Source organism: Phodopus roborovskii, unplaced genomic scaffold (assembly GCF_943737965.1).
Source record: "Phodopus roborovskii unplaced genomic scaffold, PHOROB, whole genome shotgun sequence".
In the NCBI taxonomy this organism is placed as follows: domain Eukaryota; kingdom Metazoa; phylum Chordata; class Mammalia; order Rodentia; family Cricetidae; genus Phodopus; species Phodopus roborovskii.
Genome location: NW_026126651.1, coordinates 3,563,526 through 3,576,501, shown reverse-complemented (window position 1 = coordinate 3,576,501; position 12,976 = coordinate 3,563,526).

Sequence of the window (12,976 nt, the reverse complement as noted above, 5' to 3'; positions counted from 1 at the left end):
CTCCATGCCATTTCTGCCCAGGACCTTTCTCAGAGATTACATTGGACAGAAGGCTCATTCTCTTCATCATCCTTTCTTTAAACACATACACGCCCCATGCTCAGATCTCATCTTCACAGTAACAATGGCTAGAAGACCCCCTCCCTCCTTCTACCCTTCTTCCTACCTCCCTTTTCCTTCTTCCCTGCCCTCCCCTCCCCTCCTCCCCTCCCGTTCTCTCTTTCTCCCTTTCTTTGATGGTGGACTGGAACTCATGAGGTCACTGTGGAAGACCTTGCACTCTGACCCCTTGCCTCTCCCTCCCAGTTGCATTTCAGCCGTGAACCACATCTGGTCTTATGTGGTACAGAGATTCATGAACACTTGGCAAGGACTCTTCCAAATGAGCTGCTATGGCATCAGTCTGCGCCTCTGGTTTCCTTTCCCTTGTATTCAGTTTAAGTCTTGACTCATACCAGCTGCATCAGCTCTTGGTGGAGACTGGTTATTACCTCAAAACGGTCAGTGACTCTCTTTCCGCTACAGTCATTGGACTCTGTACTGCATGGCCTTTGTAATATTTTAATTTTGTCCAAGTATTGTGGTTGAAAACATAATTAGATCTTTTTTCTTTCTGTGTTATCTCCTATTTGTGCGTAGGATGACGACAGATTTATTGCTCTTTTTATCAGTCCATTCAGTAGTTGTGTAAGCCTGCTGAGGGCCTTTTAATTTTAGGCTGTGTTGTATTGAAGTGTTCCTGATTGAGGGTTATGAAATGGGCCCCATGTAAAGTAATGCCAGCAGAGGAATGTCTTTGTGAGGGTAGGTCCTGTGTGTCACACAGGGACTCATTGAGGTAAAGGGTTAGTGCTTTGCTATGGTAGTATTGTATTAAAATCTCCCACTCCATGCTGGGGAGCATACTTGGGACGTGGCATATGCCAGGCAAGCTCACTACTGACTGGGCTGTAATTTAAACACAGATTGACTTTTTTTGGACAATTGCCTCTGAATTCTGATTTCACACTGGACTTACATGTGAAGCTGTGAGCCTTCGATTCACTCCACAAACCTTGTAAGAAATTGCCTATGTATTTAGGTATTTCATGTTTCCATTTCTGTCAACTATCGGCTTGTAATATTGCTAACTATACTACATATCTTTTATCTACAATAAAATTTTCCATGTGAGGATTGCCTGACATGATTTTCTGTTCTCTAAACCTAGAGTTAATTATGGAATCTAGGTTTCAGAAGTTTTAACTGGTATTTATTAAATAACATCTGTTTTGATTCAGCTCATCATTCTTTCCTGTCAGGAGTGTGATTGTGTGTGTGTGTATTTGTGTGTGTGTGTGTCTGTGTGTGTATCTGTGTGTCTATGTGTGTGTGTCTATGTGTGTGTCTGTGTGTGTGTGTCTGTGAATCTGTGTGTGTGTCTATGTGTCTGTGTGTGTATCTGTGTGTATGTCTGTGTGTGTATCTGTGTGTGTATCTGTGTGTCTATGTGTGTGTGTCTGTGTGTGTGTGTGTCTGTGTGTGTGTCTGTGTGTGTATCTGTGTGTCTATGTGTGTGTGTCTATGTGTGTGTGTCTGTGTGTGTGTGTCTGTGTGTCTGTGTGTGTGTATCTGTGTGTGTGTCTGTGTGTGTGTCTGTGTATCTGTGTGTGTGTGTCTGTGTGTGTATCTGTGTGTGTATCTGTCTGTGTGTGTGTATCTGTCTGTGTATCTGTCTGTGTGTGTGTGTGTGGTTTGTTTTCTGTGTGTACTATTTAGTGTGGGTGTGTACATATATGAACATGCTCATGCGTGCACACAAGTGTGGAAGACAGAGGTGACCCCCAGCATATTTCTCCTGCCACTCTGTACCTAAGTTTTTGATAAAAACTCTCTGAACATGCGGCTTACGGATTCAGCTAGACTTGCCAGTCCTGTTCTGCCACTCCACCGCTCCAAACCCCAGTTACATCCGGCTTCTTAGAAGGGCTCTCGGGATCGGAATTCTGGTTTCCACTCTGGCATGGCAAGACCCTTTGCCCTCTGTGCCCTCTTCTTACCCTGGAAAAGGGTTCAATTCTCCCCCCTCCAGATGGCATGCTGACTGGGCAGCATGCCACGTCATTCTTGATATCTGTGGTGGAAGCCTGCAGGGATCGGAGATGGGTGAGGCCCTTGTCTGAAGCACAGCACAGAGAGCTTCCTTTACTCTGATCAAGATCAGTTTGCCTTTGACTGACGGTGTATTTTGTTACATATTGAACCAATTTGTAATCTGTCAGTGGTCGTTATGTTCTCCAGATCTCATCCTTATCATAACAGGCTATTTTGAGATATCCTGTTGAAACCTAGCCTTTTTTAAAAATTAATTTTCATTTCAATTAAAAACAATCTTATTTTACATACCAATCCCAGTTCCTTCTCCCTCCCATTCCCCACACCAAACCCCCATCCCAACCCCCATCCACTCCTCGAGGAGGATGAGGCCTCCCATGGGAGATCATCAAAGTCTGTCACATCATTTGGGGCAGGACCTAGGCCCTCTCCCGTGTATCTAGGCTGAGAGTATCACTCCATAGGGAATGGGCTCCCAAAGCCCATTCGTGCACTAGGGATAAATACTGGTTCCACTGCCAGAGGCCCCATAGACTTCCAAGGCCCCACAATTGCCCCCGCATGCAGGGGGCCTGGTTTGGTCTTATGCTGGTTTCCCAGCAGTCAGACTGGGACCTGTGAGCTCCCGCTTGCTCAGGTCGCCTGACGAAGCCCATCCTTGCTTTATGCTGCACTCCATGTTAAAAAAAAATGTTCCCTAATGTCATTGTAATATTGAAGATGATTTAGATGAATTCTAGAGTTCACATTGCTCACACCAAGGAGATGCAAAAGGGTGGGGTAGAAGGGCTTTGTTGAATTTCTCTAATTTTCCTACTTGCTCACAGGGACGATGTTATGGGAGAACAGGCCACAGGTGGAGGACTTCATTAGAGTGGCAATTAATGCCCTGCACGGAGAACGAGTTGGAATTTCAGAATCTAGCATTCATTTTGTAAGCTAAAACCAGGCAAAATTTGGAATTAACAATGAATCAGGGCCGGTGCAAATGTTGAGTTCTCCATCCTACATGTGGTACAACTTTAGTGTTAAATGTGCAGTATGTTTATTGGAAGTATGTATTCGTGGGTTAGTAGTTTCAATGTATATTGTTTTACTTAAATTTTTCATACATTTTGATTGTGTTTTTTCCCTTCCCCTATCTCCTCTAAGATCCTTTCCACTTCAGTCTTCAGTTAATTTGAGAAAAACACAACTTTTAACTAAGTTTTATTGATGGAAAGAGCTTCTTTTGACAATACTCATAACTCTTTTTTTATGTCAAAAGCCTCAGTTTATTAAAATTCATATGACTCTTTCCTATAACTGATTCACCTGAAGAATGCTCCTCTGGCTAGTCCAGTCATCCTTTTCTACCTGACCATAATTACTAGCCCCTCTCCTTAGAGTTGTGCTCCTTTCTAGCTCACCTCTTAGCCACTCCTAATCTTCCTAGATTCAGTGTGCACGAACTGTTCACTGCCTCTAGGTTCCAATGGTGCGATGCAGTGCAGATTTGGAGGAGTCAGTTTGGGAGATGGCAGCGCTGGTTTGTTTGTTTATTTTTGGACAACACTCATAATTCTTAAAATATTGACTTGTGAGGGAGATGTGGCAAGGAAATGTGTGAATGTCTTCAAACTCATGTGTCACAGACAGTTCTGCTCGTGTTTGTAGAGACTGTATTTTAAAAGTTCAGGTATTTTAAATGTTTCTATTGTCATTTAGTTTCTATACCAAGTTGCAATTATAATAACAGGAATAAACTATGCAGGATCTACATATCCTACACAGCACTGTGTTTACATGCCATCCACTTTTACCCAAGTTTTAAGAAGAGAAAATAAGCAAAGTGGAGAAGCCAGTCTTGCCGTATGGAACAGTCTCCTTGGCCAAAAGATTAAAATATCATGTCTATTTGCATATCTGTATTTGTTTATAAATTATGTAACCAAGTGTATGCAGCAGCTTGCAAAGTCTGGAAGAGAGTGTCTGGGCCCCTGGAAGTTACAGGCAGTTGTGTGCCCCTACCCGCGGGGCAGTCAACGACAAACCGGGAAACACCTAGGGGAATCGAAGGCATATAAAAGGATGACAGCAAGACAGGATTCTGATCAAGCTGCCAAATTTTGTTTTCTCAGGGCAGGCTTATATAGGACCATGGGCAGGATGTGAGCAGGGTTTGCAAGTGGGCAGGGTGAAAGGGTCAGTAGAAGGAATGCCCTGGACTAATCTTTAACTGGCTGTAAAGCTGCAGCAGGAGGAATATGCTTTACTATTCTTTAACTGGTTGTAAAGATACAACAGAAGGAATATCCTGAGCTATTCTTTAACTGTTGTAAAACCACAAGCCTGTATCTAGGAATGCTCTGCTGAACATTCTGCTTACTTCTTGAGAGGCAGTGATTTTCTATCTCAGAGGCCTGAGGTAATGAGGATGGTTATGGTCCCCAATAGTTGTGAACCACTGTGTGGTTTCTCTGCAAGGGCAGTAGGTACCCTTAACCACTGAGCCACCTCTCCATCCCCTTTAAGGATTTGATTGTACTCTGTTTTATGTAAAGATGCACTGCATCTCTATCTTTAAATGGTAACGAGGAGCTTATTTTGCGGTGTATAATTGTGGGACTCAATAATGATCTATTCAAGACAAATGTTGGTTGTTGTCCTGTTACACTATGTGAGGGTAATGTCTCATGTGGTTCAGGTTTACATAGAGATCAACATGTCACCCAAAGACAAAAAGACTCTCTGTAACAATTCCTGAGAACTTGTGAATAATTTTCAAAAACTTTTAGAAACCAGATCTACCTAATTTGAAGATATTGTTTCCTTAACAGGTGACTCAAACCACTTCTCTGTGACTCTGCTTGTTTGGCTCTAACAAGAGCTTCCTGCAGGTGGCGCCAAACCTACAAAAATTACTAATATAAAATTTTCTAGGCCTGGAGGGAATAAAATTATTTTTTTATCCAGAAGGTGGCGCTAGAAGATCCATCTTTAAGCTTAACCCTCCTTTACCCCTCCCTCCCCCCAGAAGAGAGCTAGAGACAGAGAGAAAGAAGAAATAGCAGGCCTTCCAGGGATATCAACCAAACATTGCTTAACAAATTACAATAAGACTAGGCGCAAACCCTCATACCAGGGCTATGAGCGGTAATCCAGTAAGAGAAAAGAGAAAGAGCAGTAATCCCGCGTGCAGGCAAGAGATCCCACAAAAATATCAAGCTGCACAACTGTAACGTATTTTCAGGGTCCCTTGCTTATACAGAGGAGTGGACCTGGGGGGGGGGCGCTGCAGGAGTGGAGGGAGGGGAAGCCACAGTTGGAATATATGAGAATATGCATGTGTGTACATACATATACATACATGCATGCATACATACAATCATCCCATTTGAAGGTAAGTGAATTCTTCTGACTCCGAATTGGTCATCTGAGCATTTGCAGGCAGAATGTGCCTTTAGCATCTTTAAATTTATACGCCAATATGTCACTTTTATAATAAATGAAGTCTTACTAAATCAAGAAATATTTCCCTAGTTGAAATTTTATTATTAATGTTTTTTAAGAAAAAAAATATTTAAACCTTTCAATTTTACTTTTCTTTCCCTGTATTTTCATATGATTCAGGAGTATACTTCTAGAGGTGATTATGCGGCTGTCCTCTCCCTCCCACTCTTTATTTGGGGGTATTTGGGGAGACAAGTCAGGCTTTAGGGACCCTGAGGGCCTGCAGTTGCCCTTGTGGACATGTCCCAATAAGGAAAATGTCTTGGAGTGTTTTCCTATTGTACTCTGGCGACTTTTCAAAAACTAGTGACTTATTTTCTAGACCATATGCAACTCTTTACTTCATATCATTAGGGAAATGTGTAAATAGCTCATTACATTGTCTAAGCTCAATACTTAGTCGCATAAACTTTATTTTCTGAAAGTAGCTCTCAGATCTTGTCATTCTAAACACCTTTGTGTTTAGCATCTCTCGGATACACCTGTGCCAGCCGTTGTGTAACCCTGTCTCCCCAGGATGGGCTCCTGGAGGCGTTTACACTGCCTTCCTATGAAGCTATTCCTACTATGTTCCCCAACGTCCAGCCTGTTGTCCTGAGTCCTGCGAAGCATTTTACAAAGGCGCAGTTGATAACTTCCTCCACGGTCTTCCACTTTAAGAACTTCCAATACTCCTAAACAAGGCAGCCCAGATTACCCACCAAAGTCACCTCTCTGGATCTAATTCATGTCACTCTTACAACTGACTACATTCTGGGCTAGAACTTTCCTCCGGCTGCTCTGTGAACACACAAGTCTTCTGCATGCTCTTCTTTGAGTTGGTGAAGCTGTTTTCCTACCCGCATCTTACATTTTTTTTTTTTTTCATATGAGATGCAGGCACCTCCCTACGTAAGTCCATCGTGTGACTGCGGTCTGTGGCAGAGCCCCTGCCATGCACTCCCAGGGCTCCATGGAACTCTCAGTGGCACACCCCTCTGTAATTCACCCACTGTATGGTTAAAAAAAAAATTGGTCCCAATCTTTGTGCCCAAATTCTTGAGCAAACCATAAGCCTGAGTCTATACTCAGCTCTCACAGTCCTATGTTAGGTGTACTGACCCTGGCAAATGTTGGCAATCAGATGGAATGGATAACAAAAGAAAGCTTGGGAGGCCTCTGGCATGTGATTGATTTGTAGGAGTCAGGCTGTGTCCCATCAGCAGGATGTTTTCCCTACATCAATGCTCAGGTAGCAGATGGTGGCTGTTGGCAGGCACCTGTAAGGCTGTCAGGGAGAAATGGTGTTTATTTTTCCTGGCTCCAGTGGCTGTCTAAGATCAGAGTTTATATGGAGAACTAATACCAAGATTAAATAAAAAACCCTGAACATATAAATACAACAAACTGTGAAAGATGGAGAAGGGATTGTTACCACAGGTGTTTATGGGTATTTAATGATGCACTTGAAGCCAGAGGGATAATTGGGTGAGCATCAATGTCTTTATGTGCTTTGAGGCTGTGGAGGCCAGTGCTGAGTGAGCAGAGCCTCTGCATAGCCTTGGAATTAACATGTTTAGGACTTGGAAGGCCTCTGGTTTGCTGGTGCCCATCTGCACCAAGAGGATACCATCTACGACAGTGATAACCAGAGGGTACCATCTCCGACAGTGATAACCAGAGTCTTTAATCAGCTGTGCTGTTTCTTTGATATCTGAGACTTTCCACTTCAAATGACTGTCATTTTTTTCTAAATTGTTCTGCCTCGCTGATAAACTAAGAATATTTCTAGGCTTGAGTAATGAAATCTGGCCAACTTGCTTTTCAGTGGTGGACTACATTCCGTATTTCAAATACATTAACTTGTTCATTTTTAGCCATCTATATAAAGTTTCATGCGTTCATTCTCAGTTTATAGTAGGACAAAGGTCAAGGATTTCATAAAATCTTGACCAGTTCCTGACCTCGAGCCAAAAACCAGAGTTTTCAAATACAAACATATCAACCAGCCCAGGGCTCATGCTGTATACATTGCAGAAATTGGTGTGCTGGTACCTCAGGAAGATGAGAGCCAACTTACCTCAGGCTCCATCTGTACCCTCTTGGGCACCTACCCAAAGGACACTTCATCCTAACACAGAGACGCTTGGACAACCGTGTTCATTGCTGCTTTGTTCATGACAGCCAGAAATTGGAATATTTCCAAAAATGGAAACACAATACAGTAGAAGGTTCCTAAAATACATACCTCTATGAAGGCAATCTAACTGGAATTGTCAAATAATGAGGAGACAGAGTCCCAAATGGACAGTTCATGTAACCAAATGAAACTTCCAGTATTGGGATTGGGTTACATCTAATTGATCTGTGGCTGAAAGAGTCCAAGCTGTTGTCAAGGCAATAGGTTGGTTGCTCCCCACAAACTGACAGCAAGGTACCATTGCTGACGATGATACCTATACAATTCATAGAACATGGAGAGTTTGGGTTAGTATCATGATACCTATACAATTCATAGAACATGGAGATTTTGGGCTTTTATCTCCTATTTATATAGAGCCTTTACATCTACATTCTAACATCTTGATACAGAAAGATACTCAACAGAATACTAAAAAAGAAATGTAAACACCAACCCAACCATAACCCTCTGATATAGAGTGGCATCCTGTCTGCAAGATATACTAGGGTAGAGACCCTCATTCTTCCTAATGCTGTGACCCTTTGATACAATTCTTCATGTTGTGCTGATCCCAACCATAAAATTTTTATGTTGCTACTAAAAATTATAGTTTGGTTACTATTAGTCATGAATTGTGATGTAAATATCTGATATGCAGGGTAGCTGATATATATGCCCTAAAAGGCTTAAAATCCACACGTTGAAAACTGTTGTGCTAAGGCAATGATGAAGACACAAAGCCTGTGAGGATAACCAACTAATAACTGATTTGACCTAAAGCCCAGTCCATGAGATAGCATCCATACCTGACACTCTGGGAAATCCTAAAGACTTAGAGTAAACCCAAACATTAAACGGAAAGCACAGCAATAAAAAGACTCCTAATGGCACTCTGGTGTACTTATAGACCAGTGCTTTACATAGGCACCATCAGAGAAATTGCTCCCAGAACAGAAGGGAACAAATACAGAGACCCACGGCCAGACAGTAGGCAGAGAGCGAGAGACCTTGGAATACTTGGCCCTAAACTGGATGTCTCCATCAAAACCTTCCCCTCGGGGCTCGGGGACCCCTGTGGAAGAGGAGGCAGAAAGAATGTAAGAGTCGGAGGGGATGGAGGACATTACGAGACCAAGGCCTTCTGAATCAACAGGATTAAAGCAATGTGAACTAACAGAACCATAATAGCAGCATGCATAGGGTCTCTTTTACTGCTCTGACTGTTCTCACCTGTGAATGAAATTGTCTGCTTGCCCTTGACTCCTGACTGTACTCACCTGTGAAACTGTCTGTTTGGACTTGCCTGTTCCTGCTCATTTGCATTTCCTCTTGAATCTACAGAATGTCTCAATCCTCAGCATCTAGGTTTAGAAATAAAGGAAGATCTCTTTATAGTCCAGGCTCCCTTCCTGCCGCCGCTTTCGGGATGACCTCCCCAAGCTGCCTTGCCAAGGGCTGCGAATTGTGGATGACTTCCTCCTTCAGTATACTTCGTGTCCTGCTCATTGGGTTCTTGACTCTTGTTCAACTTCCTAGGTCAACAAGGAGGAAGTTTGGTGTTTACCCCAAACTAGGCATCACTGGGTGTGTTTTGATGTGGGTTTTCTTGGTTGGTGTGAGTGTGTTTGCTGTCCTGTGTCTCTCTATGTCTACCTACCTTTGCTTCCCTCCTCAGGTGCTAAGAATAAAAGCATGTAATACCACTCCCAACAATTGTATTTTGCCTTAAATGAAAGATTGCTTCCTCTACTTTGTGTGCTAATCACAAATTGATTCTATGAAAAAGGAACCAGAACTTCTAATTAGGTTATTTAAAGCCTGATGTATGCCATCCTCCGGGAGACAAACCTTTCATTTTGAGCCAGATTTGCTTTTGTTTCTGGTTTGATTTGTATTTGAGTCGGGGTCTTTCTCTGTAGCCCCAGCTGTCCTGACTCTTGCTAAATAGCCCAGGCTCACAGAGGGATTAAAAGTGTGCACCTTCTCTCTTGGCTTGTCTCTGGTTTTTGTTTTGGGTGTGTTGTTTGTTTGAAGCAGGGTCTCAGTATGTAGCGCTCATGTTCTAGCCCAGAACTGCATATATAGACCAGGCTAACTTCTAACCAACTTGCCTTTGCCATGTTTTGTAATCTATAGTAGGGATATTATCTCCACAATCACGCCTGCTTCTCTATAACAAAACAAAGCAAAACTCTATGTAATTGTGTGCAGAGGAGTCAAAGGCTTCTACTCAGTGTCTGGCCATCCTTCTGAACCAGTGGGAATCAGTTTAACTTGGGTTCCATACTAATCAGAGTTGGTGCTGCTCCTGTAAACCATTCCCATCTCAAACTAGTGCCCCCACCTCCCACACCAATCACCTCACATCCCTCTGCCTAGGCTGCTTTTACGTTTTCAAAGCAGATTGCTGAACTGGTGGGGGGAGGGGGTGTGCGGCTGAGATCTCTCTAATCCCACTATGCGTGGATTAGTAGTGGCTAGCACTGGCCATTCAAACGTCTCTCCAAATAAATGGAAAGAGAAAACCACATGTCTTATGTATACCCATGAAAGAAGTTATCTGAAATTGTGCTATTACAAGAGGGAGCAGGGCCAGTACAAGAGCCCAGGTATTTGGCATGAACATGGAGTTTGCTCTGTGCGTCTACCATGTCAGTATCAAGCTTGGGGGCAAAAACTTTTTCTTACTGAGCCATCTTGCAGGCTCTGAAGTTTTGTTTAGAGTTTTAACAAACACCAAAACTAAAGTAAGTGATGTATACTGGACTTTTCCATGGAGTTCTGTGGTATTGCTTCTAGGAACGCTCCTTCATTCTTAAGCACAAGGGGATTTCACCATCAAGATCAGGTTAAGCCAGAGCAGTGACAATGACCTATAATATTGAGTGGTCTAGGGGACCCCACTGGCAAACAAGTCAAAACGGGCTTTTATTTGCTACTCTGAGGTATCTAATGGTCTATATGGTGAGGTGTCATCCCGCCCATCCCATTACTGGATGACGCCATTTGAACCCTTTTGTATGTGTGTTTATTCCACAGTGTTAGGTTTCCATGTCACTTCTTCAAGAGGACTTTAATGTTAGCTATCCTCCCCAATTCCCCTCTTTAACCTACTTTCCACTCCTACACCATTTAATCCTTCTTGCCCCATAATTCACTATTTTCTCTTTATACCACCTGTGTTCTGTCTCCCCTCTCTTAAAGCATCCTCCCCTCCCATGAGCCTTTACCACTTTCCTGACCTCTATGGGCATGGCAATTTTAACACACATTTGTAATAACTTCAAACTTGAACCCACATATTAGAATATGCAGTGTTTGTCTTTCGGGGTCTAGGTTACCTCTGTCAGAATGACTCTAGATGCATCCAGTTACCTGAAAATTTGGTAATTTTATTGTTCATAGTAGAGAAATATTACTAATGATCTCACTATAAAAGTAAAACCCTTTAATGAGTGTTGAATATGTAGATTATTTCTATCTCCTGGCTGCTGTGAATAAAGCTTCAGTGAGCACGGATGATCAGATAGCTACATCCTTGTTGTAGAGTCCTTTGGACAGGTATGGAGAGTGTGAATAGCGACGGTATATCGCTGGCTTGGGTAGGAGCTCTCTAGCTTTCTGAGGAACCTCCACACTGATCCCCATAGCGACTGCACTGCTTTGCACTCCCACCAGCAGTCACTGCCCCCTTTCTCATATCCAAACCAACGCCTGTTGTCATTGTTCTTTCGGTCTTAGTTACTCTGACAAGGGTAAGGGCGAATTTCTAATAAATTTTAATTTGCATTTTCTTCGTGGCCTAGGTTGTTGAACATTAGGGGGAAAAAAAAACCCATTTCTGCGTATTTTGTATTTCCTCTGTTGAGAATTGAATTCTAATTAGTTCCAAACCCCACTTTCTTGACAGTTAGGGTTTCTCTTTTTGGTTCCTTTCATATTTTAGAAAACGATCCTCTTTTACCTGTATAGCTGGCATTTCCCCCATTTGTAGGCTACATTCCCTCTGGCATTAGAATATACTTCCTGTTACAGGAGCTTTTTTGCTTTGTGAGATCACATTTATCAGTTGCTGGTCTTGAAGCCTGTATTACCACATTACTGCTAAAGTGCCTTTTCCTGGTCCTGTAAGTTGAAGCATATCTCCTATTTTCTCCTCTCACAGATTCAGGGTGTCAGGTCATATCCAGGTCCTTGATCTGTTTGAAGTTGAATTCTGTACAAGGTGTGAGATAAGTATCTAATTTCATTGTTAGATATCTAAACAGAAGGACCTGCACCATTTGTTGAAGATCCTGTATTTCTCCAATGTATAGTGTTGGCCTGTTTATCAAAAATCAGGTGGCTATATGAGTATGGGCTTCTATATGGGTGTCCAGTTCTATTCTGTTGATTATTGTATCTGTTTTTAGCTGATTTTGTTACTAGAACGCTGTAATATACCTTGAAATCTGGTATGGTGATATCTCTAGGAGTGTTTTCACATTTCAGGGTCCTTTGGGCTATTTGGAGTTTAGTTAGTAGCAGTATATTTTATGTTTTCATATTAATTTTAAAGTTCCTTTTTGAATTTCTAGTTCCTCAATATGGTGTGGTTCCTCCAGAGTGGAGATGGGACAAGAACTTGTCCTGGACAGCTATTGGCCAGTCATCTTCTTTATTAAACCAATCACAGTGCCATACTCACAGTGTCAAGGAATATGCTACTGAATCCTATGAAATGTGACTTGGCTCAGGTGTCGCCTTCTGTGAACTCCACTTGCCTAACAACTTTTAATCTGAAGGATCAAAGGTGTGTTGGAGTATGGCTCCTCCTGAACCTAAAATTGCCACAAAGTTAAATTTCAGGTGTTATTGTGCAAACAGTAGTCATGTTTGGAAACCTCCTTAACATGGAATATCTGAGTGCGTTTTTCTTTTTTGGCTCTGGAAATGTAGGTTTTTTTTGGACCCAGGGCATTTCCCAGCTTCTGGGTTCTATTCAGAGGGTCCACACTTCCGAATGCATAAGCTGGCCATGCGCCCATACACCAGCGCCTTAGCTCCTGTGAAGATCAGCTTCTTGCTCCATTTCATCAACACCCAAGATGACAGTAGCTGAATCTGAAAGATCTATAACTGGAGTCTTAATTAATTACCCAGGAAATTCTGCTACTAACTAAACTGAAAATAGCTGTGTAGTGAATGTACACTTCGAATCAAACAAAACATAAACTACAATAGACATCT